This window comes from Diabrotica virgifera, chromosome 4 (genome assembly GCF_917563875.1).
Source record: "Diabrotica virgifera virgifera chromosome 4, PGI_DIABVI_V3a".
Lineage (NCBI taxonomy): Eukaryota > Metazoa > Arthropoda > Insecta > Coleoptera > Chrysomelidae > Diabrotica > Diabrotica virgifera.
In genome coordinates this window covers 242267980-242291096 of record NC_065446.1, presented here as the reverse complement: position 1 = coordinate 242291096, position 23117 = coordinate 242267980, and the positions used below count along the sequence as shown (strand labels likewise).

General features: G+C 32.9%; 1 protein-coding gene across 1 annotated transcript in view; it reads left to right on the top strand.

Annotated features, from left to right (window-relative positions):
• The window catches only part of LOC114339332 (S phase cyclin A-associated protein in the endoplasmic reticulum), a 345776-nt gene that overhangs the window by 49700 nt on the left and 272959 nt on the right, over nucleotides 1-23117 (top strand). The gene's annotated exons all lie outside the window — the stretch shown is intronic.

Sequence of the window (23117 nt, the reverse complement as noted above, 5' to 3'; positions counted from 1 at the left end):
CGCAATATCAAGGTTGTAGGTTAAGTTTTACAATAGTTATTAACATTTAAAAATTAAGTCTTCTTAGGTTTTCTACAGTATTCGCGGTGTGCAAGTACTTGGAGGGGATACGAGAAACGATCGTGCGCAAATATCGGAGAAATCTTGAAACTTTCTTAAATAACTCATATTGTCAATTGAAATTGTCAAATTGACGTATATTTCATACCTACTCTCATTGAAGAAGAAAAATTATAGGTTGCTCCACAATATTGATATGATACGCAAATATTATATAAAATTAAATGTAATTAGTTGTATTTTGCTTGCAGTACTGCATTAATAATTAATTTTATTTACTACATACAATTGTTTACTTTCTAATAACATAACCTCAGTCTTACCTTTTCTTCTTATAACTTTTTTGGGCTCTGGCCTTGACAATTATCCAGCAACCAGGACTAATGTAATTGGCCAATACAATTAAAAGTGCGAAAAAAGTTGCTAAGCTATGAAACCAGGTGTCGCTTTTCCGAACTTGCACGGTCGCAATTCTAAGCAACAAATTAGTGAACCAACATTCAAAAATGGCCATTTTAGCGTGTTAATAATTTAAAATTTCTACTAAACCCACTTCAGGAAACATAGATGTTTGGGTTATCGAGCTCCATAAAACTCAAAAAACTTGTCAAATACTTGACTGAGTCAAAGTTTTTTTGAAGGGAACTTTATACAGTGCGTCCATAAAGTAACGCATAAATTCATTATTTCGTAAACCGGCGACTTTAAGGAAAAATCCCGAAACAGGTCGTTTTTTATTTTTAAATTACGATTTTTTGGCATATATATCATACTTGTGACGTCATCCGTCTGGGCGTGACGCCGTAATCGATGATTTGTTTAAATAGGAATAGGGGTCACGTAATAGCTTATTTGAAAGGGTATTTAATTCTCTATTCACTTATATAAACATTAGCATAATTATTTATACAGAGTGTCCAAAAAAAATTTTTTAATTAAATTAATTGACACAAAAAGACGAATGTATGTAATTTGTTGAATTCTAAATACATTTTACTGCTATCAGAAAACATAAAAATATTTTATTTAAAAAATGAACATTGATTTTCGCTTAAACGAAATGTTCAAATTGCCAAGAGGCAGGTGGGTGGCAGCTTTAACATTGAATTTAAGCGAAAAGCGTTATTTATTTATCAAATAACCATGTTTTTCCTGTTTCTGACAACAGTAAAGCGTATTTTGAATTAAATAAATTACATACATTCTTCTTTTTGTCTCAATTATTTTAATTAAAAAAAAATAACACCCTGTATAAACAATTATGTTAATGTTTATATAAATGAATAGAGAATTGAATACCCTTTCAAATGAGCTATCAAATGACCCCCATTCTTTTTAAAAAAAATCACCGACTACTTCATCAAGCCCAGATGGATGACGTCACTAGTGTGATACATATGCCAAAAAATTGTAACTTAAAAATAAAAAGTTATACTTTTTTGGGCGCGTTGGGCGTAAATTTATATGTGCGCGAATTCCTCAAAAGTCTTGGTCCTGAGCGCAACTCAAACGTTATACGGGCTCTGATTGGGTAGTTACAATGACCTGTCAATAATTATTCAATATGTCGGTTATTTTATTAATACGTCAATGGTTATGGGTGAACAAATGTTGTGTATATTAGTTTTTGTTGTTGTGACTACACAGACAAAAGCAAGTTTATAATTGTAGTGACTTTTTAAATAGTTTTTAAAAGCAACAGGTACGTAATTGTAAATGTTTCAGTATTGCAATAAAAAATTACATAGGTAGGTACTTACCTATTTGGAAATTGGAAAATGTACCTACCTAATAGGTAATACTTTGATTTACATAATTTGATTACCAACAAAATTTCTACCAATCTTCATCTCATATTTTGGTTTTTTACTCTATGTTTCGTTGTATTTTAATATTTTAATTCCACAACAATCAAACTTAAATTCAGAACTGTCAAACAGTAAAACCTTCAGTTGCCCTAACTTCCCACATGACGGATATGTGTAAGTGGGTAAATGAGTAGAGGCTTCGATTACAAATCTAAGCACCCTAACATGCGAGGGTTCGATCCCCAATGCAAGTTTTTATTTTTTTATTTTTTTATACATTTTATGGTTGTACGTATATTTGTTATATAATTTTCTTTTAGAAAATGCGTATTTAGTTAAAATTTTTGCCAACAAATTATTGTTCAGAAATCACATTTATCGTTGTGGCATTTTTCAATGTGTTTGTGTGTGTTTTATTCTTTTATTTTTTTAATTTTTGGTATTGTTTTAATAAAATTTTTTGGAGAGTAGTAAGTATTAAAATTGTTTAATATTTAAATAAACTGTTTAAAGTCGGTACATATATCAATTTCGTTGAAAACACAATAGAAGTACAACTTCTTACGTGCGTACGAAGTACATACATACTCATTCTTTTTTTAGGTGTGGACCAAGGTCTATTAGACATAAATTTAAATAAAAAAAAATAAACAAAATAAGAACAAAATCTATTTACAATTGCGAAACAACGAAGAGGAAAACACAAAGAGTACTTTGCTAGAACTAATTTCGTTTTAGTAAAATTCTCATTTATTCTCTAATTAAACTTTGCATCACTAAACCTTGTACGATAATTTAACAGTTCTCCTGGAATTGTTTTCAGTTTTTCTTTTCGTGTTTTTACTTTGTTAAAAACAAAACAGAATCGTCACCGGATAAAACACCTTTTAGTAACGGTTTCGGTCAGTAGTTCCGGGCAAAACATAAAAATCGACACGAATCATTTCAATCTAGGATATTTCCACCGTATGCGACGGTTCCGTCCTTTTCTTTTCAAAGGACCAGAAAGTGAAAAGGGGATCCCCCCAAGTAATCTGCTAATGGACGGACGGCAGCGACGCCGAGCGTCGTGGAAAAGGACGCTCTCGCCGACGACGACGTTGCGATACGCGTTATGAATTCGATTAGCGGTCCAAGTGTATGGTAGAGATGTACTTTAGTGGATCCGATTCTGAATCATTTCAATGAAATAAAGTTTCCGACCAAGCTAGAAACCATTTAAGTCCATGGGACTTGTTGATTCTTCATTTTTTGTGTCTTACAAGCAAGACCTGGTCATGTTATCATTATATATGTTATAGTTCAAGTTGATTATCCAGTTGGAGTTGACTTTTCCTAGTTCGAGTCGACTCAAACGGCTGGTTTTAGTAAAAGTTGATTATAAATATAAAATGAAGATTTTTATTCAACATTTACTAGTAAAAGTAGACTCCACCTAGTTAAAGTATACTCTTCCCAATGCCATTTAGTAAAAGTTGATTCACACAAACAACCGATTCTAGAAATTAAATGTTACTGTATATTATGTTTAAATCGTGATATTTATAGTCCAGGCTGTATCGTCGCCTGCAGGTATTCCTGCATGTTGCAGGAATACCAGATAGTAAACACCTTTGTCTATCACGGGTCTAGTATAACTAACCATGGTAACTGTGAAACAGAAGTTCGGAGACGTATTGGTATGGCAAAAAATACGATGAGTCGCCTAACTAAAGTTTGGAAAGACAGATCTCTCTCAAAATATCAAGATGAGACTGGTAAATGCCCTTGTATTCTCAATATTTCTATACGGAGCAGAGATTTGGACTCTTCGCGCATGCGAGCGCCAAAAAATTGATGCCTTTGAGATGTAGTGCTGGAGAAGAATGCTGGGCATACCTTGGACAGCTCATAGGACAAACGTTTCCATTCTAAACCAACTGAATATTAAAAAAGGCTGTCCACAATATGTCTGCAACGAATTCTGCAATTCTTTGGTCACGTGGTTCGCAGAGGTGACGACAGATTGGAGAGATTAATTGTTTCTGGAAACGTTCCGGGGAGAAGATCAAGAGGATGATCACCAACTAGATGGTCCGACCAAATAAAGAATTCAGCTGGAAACTCTTTCTGCGAAGCTCTTAGAGCAGCTGAAGATAGAGACCAATGGAGAAACATTATTAGGAATATTGGAAGAAATCACGATCCTCAGTAATGAGGAAACGACAAGAGAGAGAGACTACTTCAAAGTTGTGGTCGTTGATAGTTATGTTCTGCCTAACTATTGGTCTTGGAGTTTTGGTACTAGCATCTATTTCTCCATCTCTTCATTTATTCGAAGACCTAGACTACCTCTTTATTATAATTAGTATAGCTCCAGTAGTATTTGTGTGGTTGTTCAATACATAGCCACACATTCGGCCTCCAAGTATTGTTTGCTTTAAATTTCAGGAAGGCCATAAAGGATGGCCTTTAAAGTTGCCTTTGTATTGTTTGCTTTAAATCTCAGGATGGCCATAAAGGATAGCCTTTAAAGATGCCTTTCCTGTGCAATTCAAGGGTCTTGTTATATTTAGAAGTGCTTGTCTTTGTAGAATGGTGAGAGAGATCGCACAAGATTTGTTTTTTCGACAAAATGGTGAACCTAACTGAGGTTTTACCTACAGCTCGTCTGCAATTCCAGAACAGTCGCGTAGCTCTGTTGATTATATTGTTAATGTAAATGTTCAAATTGAGTTGGGAATTTACGGTTTCCCGAGATACCTACTTGATCTAGCTAGGTGATAACTTGAATTTAGGTTAGAATAGAACTGCTTATTGATCATCAGATTGAAGTACAAAGTAAATACCTACCCTCAGCTTATTGGTATAATAAATTAAAAAAAATTTTTTGGAACCTTCGAGTAACTACAAAAAATTGCTAACTATAGAAGTCAACCAATTTAGGAATGCACGTCATAGATTTAATAACATCATAACTCATCATGACTCATCATGACTCATATATTAGTTTTTTCGCTACCGTTAAGTTTGGCAGGACAGCGCTGTTGCCAAATAAGAAACACATATTTATTTACCAAAGCTGCTACAGCCTACACTATTTCTCTTTGTCTTTAAGAGTGTGAAACAAAGATAATCTTTACTATAGGTGTCAAACTGACATTGTAAGGTTATGAAAGATGTTTGTTTGTATATTTTTTTCTTCTTCTTTTGTGGCCTTTGTGAGATGTGCCCATTTAGCCAGCAACTTTTAAAATTAACGCCTAATTAAACCTACCATACAGCAAGACCAATCAAGGATAGGGCAGGGAAAGTGAAGTTGGTGAAAAAATAAACTTATTAAAATATAAACTAAATAAATAAAATATAATTTGAAAACATTAATTTGACATTTTATTTAACCTACATAATTATAACAGACGTCAGCAGTGGCGGCTTGTCCTATGAGGCAGGTGAGGCAGTGCCTCACCAGTATATCAATCGACTATTTACGTTATTTCGTTTTTTTATAATCAGTTTTTTAAATATAATTTAGCTTTTTGAAATTTTCTAAATACCTTTATTTTTATGAAAAAAATTAAAATCGGTACGGCCCTGACTCTTTATCTTCTTATATATTCGTCTTCCACGTGCCATTCCAACTTTCTCAAATCATTACAGCTGAAGCTAGCCTCACACCATCTGCAACAGTATGGGACAACGCCAACAGTAAAACCGGCAAAATTTGAAAAATGTGCCACCGATTCTAGGAACAAAATTCATCCATCCTTGAGGCTGGCCTCAGGCTTCGCGGAACGGAATAGGAATAGCCGAACGGCCTCAGGCTCCGCGGAACGGAATGGGAATAGCCGAACTGAACCGACTAGTACAAGCACAAGTCGATTGCAGATCATAGCTTTCTTTTCTATGTACACGCGGTATATACGAATGGATTATTATATTTTAGAAGTTTATGGATATGTATTTAAAACAGTGTTCATATTAAAAAATCATTGTTCATCATCGCCTAATATATTGTTCTGAAGCTATTTTTTCTTTGTGGCATTTATGTAATTTATTATTCTAAATGAGAAATAAGATTATACAATTTAACTTAAAAAATGATTTTATTAACGTTTCCACTTCCACATCGGACGTTTACATACAAAAGTAGTTTTTAAGTGTTTCAAAAATGTTGTATTTTGTTTTTGTGTTTTTTTTTGTAAAATATATAACTACATATTAAATTATTTTTCTTTATTTATTTGTTACATTTATATAAAAAAGTCGTTTTGAAGTGTTTCAAAAATGTTGTATGCTGTGGTTGTGTTTTTTTTTGTAAAATTTTTTTGAACATATTTACTCAAATCAGAGTGAGCAAAAGATTTAAGCGAATAATATTGCAACATGATTCCCACACCCTTAGCTCATTCCCCATATTTTCCACGATTTTTGAAAAAACGCACACTCTTTTGTTATGTAAAATTTGAAGTTTTCAATATAGAATTGGAATTCAAAATAACTCTATGCACTAAGGCTGAAAGCATTTGAGTCGATCGCATTCACTGGAAAAGTTTTAGAGAACTAATCGACAGCAAATATTTCTTGAGGATTTTTTGTCCGGTATTCTTTGTGGGGATATTTTGAATAAAATTTTTTTGTAGATTATTTGTCCGGGATTTTTTGTGGGGATTTTTTGTCCGGTGATTATTTGTAAGGGGATTTTTGTGGGAATTTTTTGTCCGGGGATTATTTGTCTGGGGATTTCTTGTCCAGGGATAATTTGTGAGGATTTTTTGTCCGGGATTATTGGTACTAGATTCGTCCTAACGTTATGACGTCACAAAATCGACCTTCTGGCCATTAAAGAGAAGCTAACCATAATAATAAAATTCCTCAGGTGTAGTGTGCCTCACCACCTTATACTATCACGAGCCGCCCCTGGACGTCACTGACGTCAGTTACCATTTACCATCTGACCAAATATAATAATGACGTCACTACTTCTACCCAATAAAATGCTCGCTGTAATAGAAATGGCATGTCAAAAAATCTGATTATATCCTATATATTTTTTCAAATTTAGAATATGGCAACAAGGGGAAAACTACGTGCATTATCGGTTGACTTCTAATTAGTAGTAAATTAATTTTTATACTGATTTTCAAATTTGATTCGTTTTTCTAAAATCCGATCGTTCGCGTACGTCACATCTCTAGTGTAGCGAGGAGTGAAGGGAAAAGCGGGCGGCCAGGTTGGTTCGGGACAAAAGGGGAGAACTTTGAATAATGTCGGGCAATTTGTTGATACTTTTGGGATGTTGTAAGTTGTCGAGGCGTAAATATTAATTTGAAGTGTAGAGCGTTCTTAAATCATTTATAATTCTTTGTTTTAATCACGGAAAGTTTTATAAAAACTGTTGTTTGTTGGTAGAAGGGTTTTCAAAACTAAAAACATTATGTACAACTTGAATATGTCTTTTGTTCGCTTAAGAGCCATCATCAGCGCGTCATCAATATTACTTCGGGAGATAGTAGCACACCTTTTGTCGGCGTGCGGCTGTGCGTCGGCAGTATTTGACATAACTAAGATTGAAACGATGGGTGGCCCCACGTTGGGCGCCAGTGAAACGAAATAAGGGATTGGACTACCCCAGCTAATTGAAATACCATTCGAAAATGATACTTCAATCATCCAAGATAGCCATCGCTACACGCTTAGCTTAGCTCAGTCTCTCAAGGTGTGTGTTCGTCTTGTCCTAATCTTAGAAATGAACTATGAAGATTCGGAATGGAAGCAAACAAAACAATAGTTTTAACTAATCATGTTTATTGTTCAATAAAGATATAATAATAAAAATATGACTTAGTAAATTGCATTAACCAATATATTCAAATTCTTGCCAAAAACTAACAATTTGTAGATTATACTTATGGCTTTGTGGTGTTTGGTTCGATGTTAACTTCTTGATGTCGAATGGTACTGCTGTAGACTTCTTGTAGGCCTGGGCGGATGTTCGGCCCTAGGCCCCTGCAGCTGGAGGTGGTAGTCGTTGCAGTCTAGATTTTATGGTCCCATTGTTGTCAGCCATAGTTCCATCACCGGTGAGGATGCTGGTGTCTCCCGTAGGGAGAAAAGTGATTTATTCCCAAAAACTATAAGATAAAAACACATATCAAACATCAAGAAGAAAACCAAATTGTACCTTTGCCAAATAATCGTAAAAAGTAGTTATTGGAAAAGGAATAATTAAATGGAATTAAGATTGATACTACTAGTGAAAATTTGATTACTAAAAGCATATCAATAGATAAAATGAAATACAGAAACCAAACACATGGTTGAACATTTGAAGGTTAGGTATAAAAAATATTAGAAGAAATTGTTAGATGTAGAAATGTAATTACAAAAAAAAATAATTAGAATACAGAACTCACCCCAAGAGAATGAAAGTCTGGAAATAGATAGGGCCTTGTGGGCCCATCTCTTTAAATAGATTTATTTTTCCCTTCCATTTTGATTTTGTGTCAGCGAGTAGGGATGAAGTGTCACTTTCATGACAGTGCGACGTAGGCAGTGGCGGGCATGTTCCGTATTGAAAAACAGATATTTACAGAGTAAGAATATACAGGGTACGTTCAGTATGATGATTTAGATTTTAGATGAAAAGAGATATAGTAAATAGATTATAATAAAAGAGGATAATAAAAGACGATGATAAAAGAGGATAGTAAAAGAGGGCACCAACGAGTTTTTAACGAAGAAAACAGGTAAAACAAATAGAAGAAAATTATTGTTGATGAAATATTAAAGAAAATAAAGTAAGTTAATTATTTAAAAATTAAATATCAAAGATGTGACGTTTGTAACGTTACAAGATGAAGAGTGAATATTGTGACAATATACTCATAGGCGCGCTAAATGGAAGTAATAAAAAACAATTTTATTAAAAGCATGTATTTTGGTATTAATTTAAAATTTAAATTTTAAACTATTGATGATATTTCTAGAATGAGAAATCCTCCTAAAACTTTATATACTTGCATTAGAATTCGAAATATTTTTACGTTACCTACAAAACAATAATATGTAATCTATTTTTTCAAACAGTCCAACAACTTCGTTCTATTACACAAAAATATAATAGATTAATTATAAACAAACACTACTTCCCTATGGACCAACACTAACGAATTCCAATATCTTAGAAAATAATACACTACTGCACTGAACAGATATCGATATAGATAACAACAGATAAGAGAAGCGGGCTATTACATTTAGAAAAAACCGACGGAGGCTTGTCAAAATGACAGTGACTATTTCTCTATATTGCCTAATTCAGTTATTATATAGTTATAATATTTTCGATTTCGTGTTATAGATAATCAACTTTAGTAGTTCCAATGTGACACAAAATCTGGGCATGTGATAAAAAGGTTTATTTGCGTAGAAAAAATTTTTCAAACCAAGTTCTTGGGAATTAAATAAGCTACAATTTCATATGTAAACATTTTAGGTATCTCTGATGCTAATCTTTATATTCTGAAGAAAAGGGCATTTTTTACCAAACTACAAAAAATCGTTATTCGCTTTTAACTCCATTTTTTTTTTAAACTAATTCTAAGCCGGTCAAACTTCTAGAATCTGTTAATAATACATAAAATAAAGAACACTAACGGTCAAAGACTAATTTTAATAAGGGGGTAATTAGGGGGTGGTTTCCGCTCACTTTTTCGCTGAGAAAAATGGGGACTGGCAATCTTTTCATTATAAGTTTATAGTCACTTAATTTTTGTGCTAAAGACTTTTTTTATTTTTGGAGATATATCTTTTTAAATGATCTAAATTAGTTTTTATGAGTTACCCTCGAAAAATGCACAATTTTCCCGTCTTTTGATTTGAAACTACAATATTTAGCATTTGCCGAAGAAGAGCTAACATATAATAAAGTATAGCTCGATTACTATAGGTCTTAAAGAAAATTAAAAAAAAATCGAAAACTTTTTGAGTTATTAGGAGAAAACTGATTAAAAACATAGATTTTTTCTATAAAAAATATATAAAATATATAAATAGATAAAAAAATGTATAGAACATTTTTTGCTTAAAATTAATGTTTATCTACTCTATGTCATATTATGTATAAGTTTTTAGTTTGTGAAAACTGTCATTATAGATAGCAGTGTGTGAAGTGTGCGTGAAGTAACAATGTATTTTAATACATTTTAATGTAATTTTAATTTAATGAGCAATAAATTACAACAAAAATTTTGACAGTTTTGTGGTTTGAAAGAAATTAGAATTTTTAAATGTCAAAGTTCTAAAAATTGTAGAATAGAAATGAATTCCAGTGACGAAGAGTTACAGTTTTGTATTTGTTTATCGTAGATAAAATATTGTATGAAACTGTGCGTGAAGTACTTTTTGCGAACTTACGCGATGTTTAGCACTCGGTTGGTTTGGAAAAAGAATGTCACAACTCAAAAATTGACATTTTTGAGGTTTACCCTCTAACCATTTCTAAATATTAAACTTTATTGTGGGAAAAATTGTCAGAAGTTACACTCATATAATTTCCGCTAGATGGCGACTTATAACAATTTGACTTTGTCAAACCCATGCATTACATTTTATGGAAGAGCGCCGGCGCAATATAGCTGTGTTTCAGTTGTTGTGGAAGTTGCCACGTGTTTTTTGGAGAACAGTGTTACAAGTTAAAAAGAATGTGTGTGTACTTTGTACGCACGTAAGAAGTTATACTTCTATTATATGATTATATGATTATAAACGAAATTAATTTATTTTTGATTTATATTTTATTTAAATATTAAATTAATTTATACTTACTACTTCTCAAACATTTTTATTAAAACAGTGCCAAAAATTAAAATAATAAAAAAATAAAACACACACAAACACATTAAAAATGCCACAAATGATTTCTGAACATTAATTGTCGGAAAAATTTTTAACTAAATACGTATTTTCTGAAAATAAAATTATATAATAAATATACTTACAATCATAAAATGTATAAAAAAAAATAAAAAAATAAAAGTTTCTATTGGGATTCGAACCAACTTACCACGCGGCTGGTATTTGCGTTGTATTGGGATTCACTCGCATTAAAACTTTGCCACAGAGACAGCTTGTCATTATGTGCGAAGATCGTCTAACTAAACATTTTTGACACCTTTTGACATTTTTAACTTATGTAAATCAAATTATTTTGATTTTGAATTGAAATGATTTAGAATTGAAAAAATACAACAAAACATAGAGTAAGAAAACAATATATTAGGTGAATATTGATAGAAATTTTGATGGTAATCAAATTATGTAAATAAAAGTATTACATACTACTTATGTATTTTGGTAGGTTCAAGATAGGTATCGGAGCCCGTATAACGACTAATAAATTTCGCAATCACTTGCGTCGTGCAAAGTGGCTATGTTCAAATATCATAACAAAATTTGATCAACTATTTATAAAACACTTACCAGTGAAAGATTCTTTAGCTTTGAATAAGCGAGATCTGCGGCAGGCATACTAGTCACAGTTTGATGAGCTTTCACATTGGCATGCAACAATGCCAAAAATATAATATGAAAACTATTTAAAAAGGCAGTATAACCATTAACTAACTTTTTGTTTGTTGTTTCTCTTCCTACAAATTTTAAAACGCAACAAGCATACATTATAACCAAACCACAGTCCCACAGCTGCCATATTGGATAATTTTTGTGTTGTCATTTGAACATCCAATCAGAACAAAGTTATAATGCGCATGCGCCCGGTCGCTAGGTTTTACCATATAAAATTTCACCGTCATTATGCCCGTAAAGAAGTATAACTTCAAAAACAATTTTGTGTTTAATATTTAATGCAAGGAAGTTACAGTTCGTCTTAGGTAAGTATTCCTTATAGGATATGTGCGTTTATATAGAATATTATGAGCAATACAGTAACATTTCGAACACATTTTGGGAAAAACTGTTCCAAATGCTAATTATGGGTAGAAAGGTGAGAACAAGAAAGGTCTTTCTATTTATATTTAAATGATAATAATGAGCTCTTTAATATTGTAAAAGATTTTACCTCTTATTTTTTACCTTACCAAAATTATAATGAACATTAGCACATTAAAATTTTAAAACGTCGCTCCTGACAATTTGAACTTTTTGACTTGTGACAGTGTTCTTCCAAACCAACTATATAGATTTTGATCCTTGGACTATCCACTACTTATTCTCAAATTTTCAAGCGAATCGATCCATTCTGTAAAAATTGCGAGGTGAAAAGCGTCGATTCCTGGACTAAGAGTCTTCTTCAAGTTATGTAGGTTTCATTTAAAATAATAAAAATAATCGAAAATTTTACCCCTTAAGTAGCTTTTTACGTCACTAATATTATAATTCTTGAATAAATATTTATAAAAGACACCCATTCATATAACAATTTGTGTAACAACTTTCCTTGATAAATAACCCTTTCCTTATAACTTATGGCTAATATTTCTGAACTATTTTTCGATCACACTAATTTTTATTTTGTTGCACCATGTGTATATAGCCTTTATCAGTTCCCAAATCAAAAAGCGATACGCCAAAGCATCCAAATACTCCAGAGTGTCCAAAAACACAACGCAGACTGACAGACAGGTCGCGAAATACACAGGAACAGATGGGCAGATGTCGAGATAGATCCGAAAAGATAAAGGGGGCCTTTTCCACTATTCCACTATCCATCCCGTATGTCACCGACACGGCTACTTTATATTTGATTCTCTTTTATCATTATTATTACCCTCCTCTCGCCGATAGCTCTTACCATCGTATTCAGGGACGGGGTTAATTCAGATAAATTTACAAATAGAATAAATAAAACAAAATAAAATAATTTTTCTACGACCGTTTAATAATAACATGCTCCTTATTCAGCATTTTTGAATGGATAATAACACTCATTACTTTACCCGTGAGTAATAGTTCATTACTCTAAATGAGCTTGACTGTCATTACGTTACATGAGCTTGCTAGTGATGTTGAAAAAGTAACTATTTGTTACAAAATACTCGTTACTTACGAATACCGAAATACCGAAGGTAACGATTACTATACAGAGAGGCAAATCGTTACTTTGATTACTTTGATTACTTAGTTACTTCGTGTCAATCGTATCGAGGGAATAACGACTATTGTATCTACTTTGATTACTTCGATACTTCGTACCAATCATATCAGAGGGAGTAACGACTATTATATCTACTTTGATTACTCTGATTAGGTCCTTACTTCGTACCAATGGTATCAGAGCGAGTAACGACTATTGTACCTACTTTGATTACTGTGATTACTTCGTACCAATCGTATCAGAGCGAGTAACGACTACGACTATTGTAATTGTTATATCGGAATACCTATACCTATATTTATGAGGATATCAAAGACCCAAAATAATTATGAAAGCCTGATAATTAAAGGTAAAACTTTAGAACAAGTTGAAAACTACAACTATCTTGGCACAATATAATTAATCACACAAACGAGTACTCCAAAGAAATCAAAGTTCGAATAGAGAAAGCAAGAACAAACTTCAATAAAATGAGAAAGGTACTTTCTGCAAGAGAACTGAAATTAGACTTGAGAGTTAGGTTGGCAAGGTGTTATAGTTTCTCGACCCTGCTTTACGGGATAGAAGCATGGACACTTGACGCGTCGACTACTAAAAAGTTGGAAGCATTTGAACTGTGGGTGTATAGAAGAGTCCTGAAGATATTATGGACCGAGCATATAACAAACAACGAAGTCATGAGAAGAGTCAACAAAAGACTGGAAATATTGGAAACCATCAAGACACGAAAGCTGCAATACCTGGGGCATGTTATGCGTAATGAGAGATACAACATACTTCAATTGATTATATAGGGGAAAATCCAGGGCAAGAGAAGTGTAGGAAGAAGAATCTCATGGTTGCGTAACTTGAGGGAATGGTACGGATGCACATCAACCGAACTATTCAGAGCAGCAGCATCTAAGGTTAGAATAGCCATGATGATTGCCAACCTCCGTCGCGGAGATGGCACGTGAAGAAGAAGAAGAATATCTATACAAAATACCTACCTACTGAGAAATACGATTCTGGATATGATTACCGGTATTCAAATACAAAAGTAATCATAGTAATCAAAGTAACGAATACTGTAAAAAATTATTACTTTATACAAAATACCTACCTACTTTACGATTCTCGATATGATTACCGGTACTCAAATACAAAAGTAACAAAAGTAATTATAGTAATCAAAGTAACGAATACTGTAAATGATTACTTTATACAAAAGTAACGATTTGTAACCATTAGTTCAATACGCACGAAAAATTTTAAGTCTCCTAATAGAAGGCAACCAATTATTCAGCTGTGTACTATTGGTGAACTATAGTCCGTCTCACCTTGACTTTACAGTATAGGGAACATAGGCAATGCACACGGTTCTTAGACATTACTACGGTTGCCTAAATCGACTAACCAATGAACATTAAGGGTGAGATTACGTCACGAGAGTTTACTGTCATTTGAATCGTAATATGATTTTTTTCGAATCCTGAGAAAACCAAGTATTTTAGAAAAATTTAAACGCAAGATGCAAGATTACATTATTACCGAGGGCGGAAAGCCCCTTAGAATAAACAAGCAGATTCTATTGAATGAAATATTTGAAATTAAATATCACACTTCTCTTTTATTTTCAGCCCTGTAACTTATTAAAATAAACATTATAGAAGTTTTCAGGGACTTTCAGCCCTCGGTAATAATGTAGTCTTTCATTCTGAGTTTAAATTTTTCAAAAATATTTATTAGTTTTCTCAGGATTCGAAAAAAATGAATACAATTAAAACACATTGAGAATTTTGACATGCGTCAAAATTTTGCATTAACTCAATGTAAAATTCTGAACTGTTGAATGTCAGCTTCCCTAATAATTATTGTACATCAAAAGACATTAGAAACTATTTGTAGAGGATTGAAATCTGTATTGGAAATAACTGTTAAAATTGGTCTACGTAATTAAACATTCCAAAATTTTGTAAAAATGTAATACATTTTAGTTTTCAGCCCAAACTTAGGCCACACACAATGCAATAATGTTCACATTTTTGAACTGTCAATATTTTTATTTTATCATCTATTGTTTAAAAACAATACAGTTGATAAGATACCCTCAGTTGCGGAGAAAGGATTAATAATAAAGATTTTTTTATTCAGTCAATGGTGTGAGCACTGTCAGTTAAATAGTAACGTGTGGCCTTACTTTTACACGCGTACCTATTGTGGCAAATGTATCATATTTTTCAAAATTTTGGAATGCATTTAAATCGTAGAACAATTTTAACTTTTGATTTTAATACAGATTTTAATTCTCTACAAGTATTCTCTCATGACTTTTGATGTAAAATAATTAGGGAAGCAGGAATTCAACAATTCAGAATTTTACATTGAGTTTCCTATGGCCCTTTTTACGATTCACCACCCGGTATAAGATAAAATGTGTACTATTTGTCTAATTATTTCATAATAACACAAATAATACACATATATACACGATAACACACATTCAATGATCGAAAATCATTTAAAAATATGGAAATGTAAACTCTTGTGACGTAAAGTCAAAAATATAAGTCTCCCCACCACCGCCGGACAAGACAACCGTAATAAAGTCTAATAACCGTGGGCAATGCAGTCCTTATGAGAGTTTTTAGCGCGGTGATGCCGATTTTATCAAAAATAATTTCTAATCCAACATTAAAAAAATTAAATTAAAACTGTTTTAGAAAAACAATCTACAATTTTAGAATTCGTATGCGTTTAAGTTTATTTGATATACTATAGTTATTACGCATATGAAACCTAAATTTCTGAATACTTTACCTTGAAGGATTACCTTCAGTAATCTGTATTTAGTGCCGTTTCTCATTATGTGTCCGAGATATTCTAACTTTCTCCTTTTAATGGTATACATCACCTCTCTTTCTTTGCCCACTCTTCGTAATACGGTCTCGTTGGTTATCTTGTTCGTCCATGATATCCTTAGGATTCGCCTGTATAGCCACATCTCGAAGGCTTCAAGTTTTTTCTCCATTGTTTCAGTGAGTGTCCAGGATTCAACTCCGTAATACAATATTGAGAAGATATAACATCGTATGAGCCTTATTTTTATCTCCAGATTAAGGTTGTGGCTTTTAAAGAGTTTGGCCATGTTATTGAATGCACTCCTAGCCTTTTCTCTAAGGTTTTGTCTTTTTAGCCTTATTCTCTCTAATGTTGTAAAAGTAAAGTAAGTAAGTAGTAAAGTGAAGATGTAAAAATCGGCATCACCGAGTTAAAATCTCTCATAGGGACTGCATGGCGTATGTTTCCTAAAATTAGCTATTTTTATTGGGAAATAAGCCACAATTAAATTGAAAAACTAATTTTATTAACGTTTCGACGCCGAAATCGGATGTCGTTGTCAAAATACAAAATATTAATGTATTTTGTATTTTGATAACGACATCCGATTTGGGTGTCGAAACGTTAATAAAATTAGTTTATCAATTTAATTGTGGCTTATTTCCCAATCAAAATAGTTAATTATAAAAATGGTACAAGGAAATAACTTCAGAACAACAATATGTTCCCTATACTGTAAAGTCAAGGTGGAACGGATTATAGGAACAATATTTTGTTTTTGTAAATTTTAATTTGGTAGTACGAGCCCCAACAACTATATGTTGGAACAAGTAGTTATTTGCTGAATAAAATGCCAAATTACCGAAATTCTTTCATTTAAATTTTTTTAAAATGTAAATATGAAATCAGCAACATTTTTTAAGATGTATGGAATTATTTCTTCGGTTTAATTATATATTTTATGTTGAATACTGTTTAATTAATTGTTTAACAATCGAAAACTGGTGACAACTAAATATTGGAACATTTTAAATTTTCCTCGCCTTTTAGCATGTCTGGCGAGAAACGAGTGAAGTTTTATAAGCTTTACGGAAAGAAGGCTTTGAAATCAAACATACGAGTAGCTAGTTTGTTGTCAACAATTATAACGCGTCATTTGGGTTTGAATAAATTATCAACTGTCCGCTTTATTATCAGTAAAATACAATAATGGCACGTGGAAAACCTAATGATCCAAAAGTGCGAGAAATTATTATTCATCAGTACCACAAGGGGAAAACAATGCGTGTTTCCAGTGAATTAACGGTAGCAACAACTACTGTGTTTAATATAATAATTAAGAAATGTGGTGAAACTGACAGTATTGATGTTCACGGCAAAAGCTGAGGCCGTCCAAAAGCTGTTTCTCAAAGGAGTGTCAGATATTAATCAGAATATGTAAGTCGGGAAGAAGAAATACACTACAACAAGTAACTGATAGATGGAATAGAGAAACTGAGATGAATGTTTCCAGAGAATGCTGTCGCAAATATATCCACAAAAGCGGTCTGGGTTTTTATAAGGTATGTTTGATAGGTTCTTATTTGCGATATAAATTTTCTATTTTTTTATTTATTTGAATAGGCCAAAGAAAAACCATTGTTGGTGAAAACTCAAAAAAGGAATATTTGGGCTAAATCTAAACTTTTGTGGACCAAACTTGACTGGGACAAAGTTATCTATAGCGACGAAAGCAAATTTGATGTCTGTGTGGGAGATTACCGAAAGCGTGTGATTAGGGAAAAGACAGAAGCATTTCATAAATATTGTCTTAAAAGGACTGTAAAGTTTCCACAGGGTATCATGGTGTGGGGTTGAATGTTGGACAAAGGGGTGGGAACTTTACATTTTATTGGATACATAGTAAACGCAGCCAAATATCAAGATATTCTTGAAAATTCGTTTTTACCAAGTGCGGCAACGTTATATCCATCCGGAGATTTTATCTTTCAACAGGACGGAACCTCATACCATACGGATAAATCTACCAAAAAATGGATGGGAGAACATGACATTAAAGTTTTGTCACATCCTTCTAGTAGCCCGGATCTTAATCCAGTATAGACACTTTGGCACGAAATGAAACAACGCCTAAGAAATAACCCTCAGCGTACTTTGCCGCAACTACGTACTAAATTGCAAGAAATATGGGATAGTTTCAGTCCTGAGTTCTGTGAAGGCCTAGTTGATACAATGCCTAATAGAATTCAGGCTGTTATTCAAGCTAAGGGCGCCGTTACGCCAGATTAATTTTTATTTTAATTTTTTAAAAACCGCTTGTTCCAATATTTAGTTGTCAGCATTTTTTGATTATCTAACAATTAAGTAAAGAGTAATCAACATAAAATATATAATTAAATTGTAAACATAATTCTACACACAAAAAAGTTGTTAATTGCCTATCTACAATTATTAAAAAATATTAAATAAAAGAATTTCGGTAAATTGGCATTTTATTTGTAAATTACTTGTTCCAACATATAGTTGTTAGGGCTCGTAGTTGATAATTATTGTGAATTTTTTATAATAATATGTAAAATTAAATATTGGTAATTATTTATTTAATTAATTATAGTTCATTTAGTAGTAGTTTCATAACTACTCAACTCGTTGTGAATGAAAGAATTAAGAACTGTTTTTCTTCTTCTTCTTCTTCTTCTTCTTCTGCTTTAGGAGTCTCCTCTAAGGACGTTGGTAATCATCACAGCTATTTACACTTTTGAGATTGCAGCTCTAAACAAGTCGATGGAACTGCAATTATACCACTTTCTCAGAGTGCTGAGCCAGGAGAAGCGTCTTCTTCCAATACTTCGTTTTAATTTTACGATACTAATTTCTGTTACTAAAAAAGAGACCTAGAATAAAAAGTAAATCGTTAAAAATTTCATGCGTCATGTTGCAAATACAGTCTGTTTCAGCGAAAATTTGACCCCCCCCCCCCCGTCCCCCCCGAAGAAAATCAGAAACCAAGAGCTTCTTCAAAATTAAAAAAAAACAAGTTAATTTTTAAAGGGAGGGGGTCGAATTTTCATGCAAAATTCATGCCCTCAAATGTAACCCCCTACTGCCCCGCATCTACCCTCACTTTTTTTAAAATAGCAAGTGTGGTCGAGTGGCACAATTTTTTTCTCTAAACGACGCTATATTTTTTTTATTTACGTAATAAGTTTGAAGATAATTTTGGACTTAGAAATTTATTATAAATTAGTTAAATCCAAAATTATCTTTAAAGTTATTCTGCAAATTAAAAAAATTAGAGGGTTCTGTATAGAAAAAAAAATACCTTTCAAATGATATACCACTCGACTACACTTGATATTAAAAAAATACAATGTCCCCCTTTCAATACAAATTGACATGTTTTTTATCAATTATGAAGATACTCTTTGTTTCTGAGTTTCTAGGGGAGGGGTCAAATTTTCGTCGGAACACTCTGTATATGTAATAATGGAAGAACTATATTATTTGCTGTTTAGCGTGTGTTACGGACTGGGGCCCAGCCCTGCGTTATTTATCCCACAACTACACGGTATATCTCGGTACACGAACACGAGGGGGTTGCATTCTTGTCTATTTAATTTATCTGTGTATAAAACCACCCACAGATGAGACGGGAGATGGGTCAGGGTGTGTACTATGAATTTCAAACGTATTTATATTCGATTAATCACTTGTTTGGCCCTTTAGCTTCGGGCTTTGTAGGGATTTGCGATCTGTTAGTATCTTATTATCGCTCGTTATGGCTTATTATTAGATTTGGATTAAGAGAATTTAGAAATATTTATAGAAAGGATGGAAAATGGGGCGAACACAAAGGGAAAACACTATTTCAGGATTTAGATTAAAATCTACCGATTGGTTTTTCGTATTAGTGTGTTCAAAGTATTTTCCTAGTAGGAAGAACTACTAATATCGTACAGTAAATGCGACAAATGCAAAAAGTTGATACCGAAGTAATAAAGCAAGACGATGTAATAAATGAAGGCGAAGAAAATACAGAGCAAATCAGTAGAGACGAAGCAATATGAGGATTATCAAACAAAAAATAAGCATGGCAGGTAAAGATGATGAAATTGAACCGGAAATGGTAAAATACATGAAAGAGGAAGGAATAAACTGGCTATGGAAAATATATAGAGACATGGAAAAAACAAACAATCCCTAAAGACTGGCAGAACAACATCTTCGTGTCAATATAGAAAAAAGGAGAACATGTAGACTGATAACTATAGAACTATATGTCTGTCATCATCGGTATGCTTTAAAATATATACGAAAATAATAGAGAAGAGACTAAGACAAGGAGTAGAAATGATATTGGGAAATGAAAAAGCGGCATTTAGATCAGGAAGACAGATAAATGACAACATATATATTGTTAGGGACCTAATAGAAAGAAGCATCGACACGGGGGAAAACTAATACCTACATATTAGCATTCATAGACGTAAGAGCAACATTTGCCACGATAGAAAGACAAATTGTAGGGAAATGCTTGAGAAAAATAAATGTTCCATATACATTGATAAAAATGATAAGTACTTACAAAGAGGTAAAAGAAAAAGTACAAATAACAGGGGAAAGATCGAAAGAGTTTAATTGGAAGATAGGTATCAAGCTAGGAAATAGTCTCAGCCCTTTGCTTTTATAATAGTAGTGAACGAATTGATAAGAAATACTAGAGTAAGAACCAAACAATTACACATAATAGGATACTATAGATTATAGATGTATAGATTACTACCGGTAACAATCGAGTCCTTAATGCAGACGACATAGTACTAATAGCAGATTCCGAATGGCAATTGCCATCCCCGCATGGAGAAAGTTCTATATTGCCTGAAGTTACATCCAGCAATATTTTAAACATCCCATCTTTTCAACAACATTATGTAAACATTTTAAAAACTTTATAATATTTAAACAATCAATTAAAAAATAGTAGAGGGTCAACTTGGATGGTTCGGGCACGTGCGTAGAATGTCGAACGAGAGAGTAACAAAACGAGTGTTCGAAACGAGAGTGCAGGGGCAAAACAAAAGAGGAAGACCCAGAATTATGTGGGTAGATGAAATCAGGAAAGAAGTCAAGAAGAAAGGATTGACATTGGAAAGGGCAAGAAATCAAACACAAGATCGAAAAGCGTAGAGACTACAATGCCAAACTCAATTCCACCAGCCTTACACATAAAGGTAGAAAGGCTTAGGACTAAATAAAGTAAGTATAATATTTATAATGTTTTTACCCAAATATGTTGGTGGATCAGGCATGTGATATATCCTGAAATAAACACTGATTATGGAATTTGAAGCGTCTAATGATCTTCTAATTAATGATTAAGGTCGCTGGGTTTAATTAATTAAGTAATAGAAACAAGGCAGTGGACTATAGTATGAAATGTACATATATGATATAAAATAATGCACTTAATAGGAAAGATGAATAAATATGTGTGTTCGTATGTAAATGTAAAGAAATTAATCTGGCTATATTCATAAATTGTATCAATGTTAAAGAGGGTATCGCACCTAATAGTATGATACAATTGATCCAAAAGATGGCATAACCCAGACATCCAAAGTGAAAGTTATCCTCCAACACCAAATTGTTCTATATGGTCCACATAATGTTCAGAAAAAAGTCACGCCATTTTGAGCGTCGGATTTGGGGGGGGGGGGGGAGGGGGAAGAAATCGGTAAATTCGTAGTTTATGTTTTTAACCCAGGCCACAGCAACCAAACTTCGAGTGGCCCAAAGAAGAATGGAACGGTCACTTCTTGGACTGACTCTCAGAGACAGGGTAAGAAACGAAAAAATCAGAAGAAGGACAGGCGTCACAGATGTCATAGAGCGATTAGCATGGCTGAAGTGGAATTGAGCGGATCATGTATCCAGAATGAAAGACTGTGGACCCAAAAAATTACAGTGTGGAGACCAAGAGAAGACAGAAGAAGTAGAGGTAGACCACCTACACGATGGACAGACGACCTGAAAAGCATTGCTGAGAATTGGTTACAGGAAGCCCAAGATCGACAAAACTGGAAGAAATTAGGGGAGGCCTATGTTCAACTTTAGATGCAGAAAACTGGATGATATTTATTCTGATAGGCGAAATAGAGGGGTGTCTTCATCTTAAATGCGACACACTGTAATGTTTCGGATTCAGAATAATCAAAAACAAAATAGAAACATTTTTGATCAAGATAAAATGATGAATTAACCGACGCGCCGACACTTTTAAAATTGTTTATAGAAAACAGAATTTTTATTATTTAAACAATTAATAAACAATTAGCGGCCAAATCTGTGAGTAGAACTTTTTACTTTAACATATTTATTAACTAACAAAAAAGGTTTTAGAAAAATATAAGCTTGTTTGATTTTTTTTCCGAAACAATGCAAATTTTTGATTTACATTGACTCCCCTATATTCTATCGCTTTGTTTTAAAGTTAAATTCTTTCAAATAATCTTTAATTTTACCAGCAAAAAAACCAGAAAGTTGAATTTAATTATAGTGGCCGTCGCAGAAAAAACTCATCAAATTTTTGAGTAATTTTATACTTTGTCTTATGTAAACATCAGTCGTTACCCGTTACCCTAAAAGTCAACTTTGCTCTGTCCCCAATTTAAAAGATAGCGACCGGGAAACTCCTTCTTCTTATTCTTTTGGAAAAATTATAACTGGAAGCTGGCTTCGCTACCAGCTACGATCAACTTCCTCAGTTTCTAACGGTAATTAATTTACTTTTCTTTGCAGAGTCGTTTTCCAAAGTAATTCAATTTGTAGAGACTCTCAGTCTCAGTCATTTCTTTCCGGAACCAGAGTAAATATTGCTGCGAGATCAAGGGATTTCTTTTTTGTCGGTCGTGGCTAATGTTCCGGTATCAAAATTTACGGGAAAAGTCAACAAGTAAATGCTCATGAAGAAAATTATGCACTTTTAGAATCTTAACTATTTATAATGGGAAATAAGCCGCAATATTATTAAAAAATGATTTTTATTAACGTTTCGACGCCCAAATCGGGTGCCGTTGCCAAAATACAAAATACTACTAACATAAACAAAAATGGTGTTGCTTAGTAAAAAAATTTTTCTAATAATTTATTTAATTTGACTCATTTATATCGGCAATTCAGATACATACGATACATTTTAAAGTAGAAGACTTTAAAATGATATTGCCAATATTTATGAGTTGCGTTCCTGGGACGACTTTACTGAAAGATAGTTCATTCGATTACATGAAATCAACCCCAACTCAAGAATATCCGTCACAAAAAAATCATAGCAT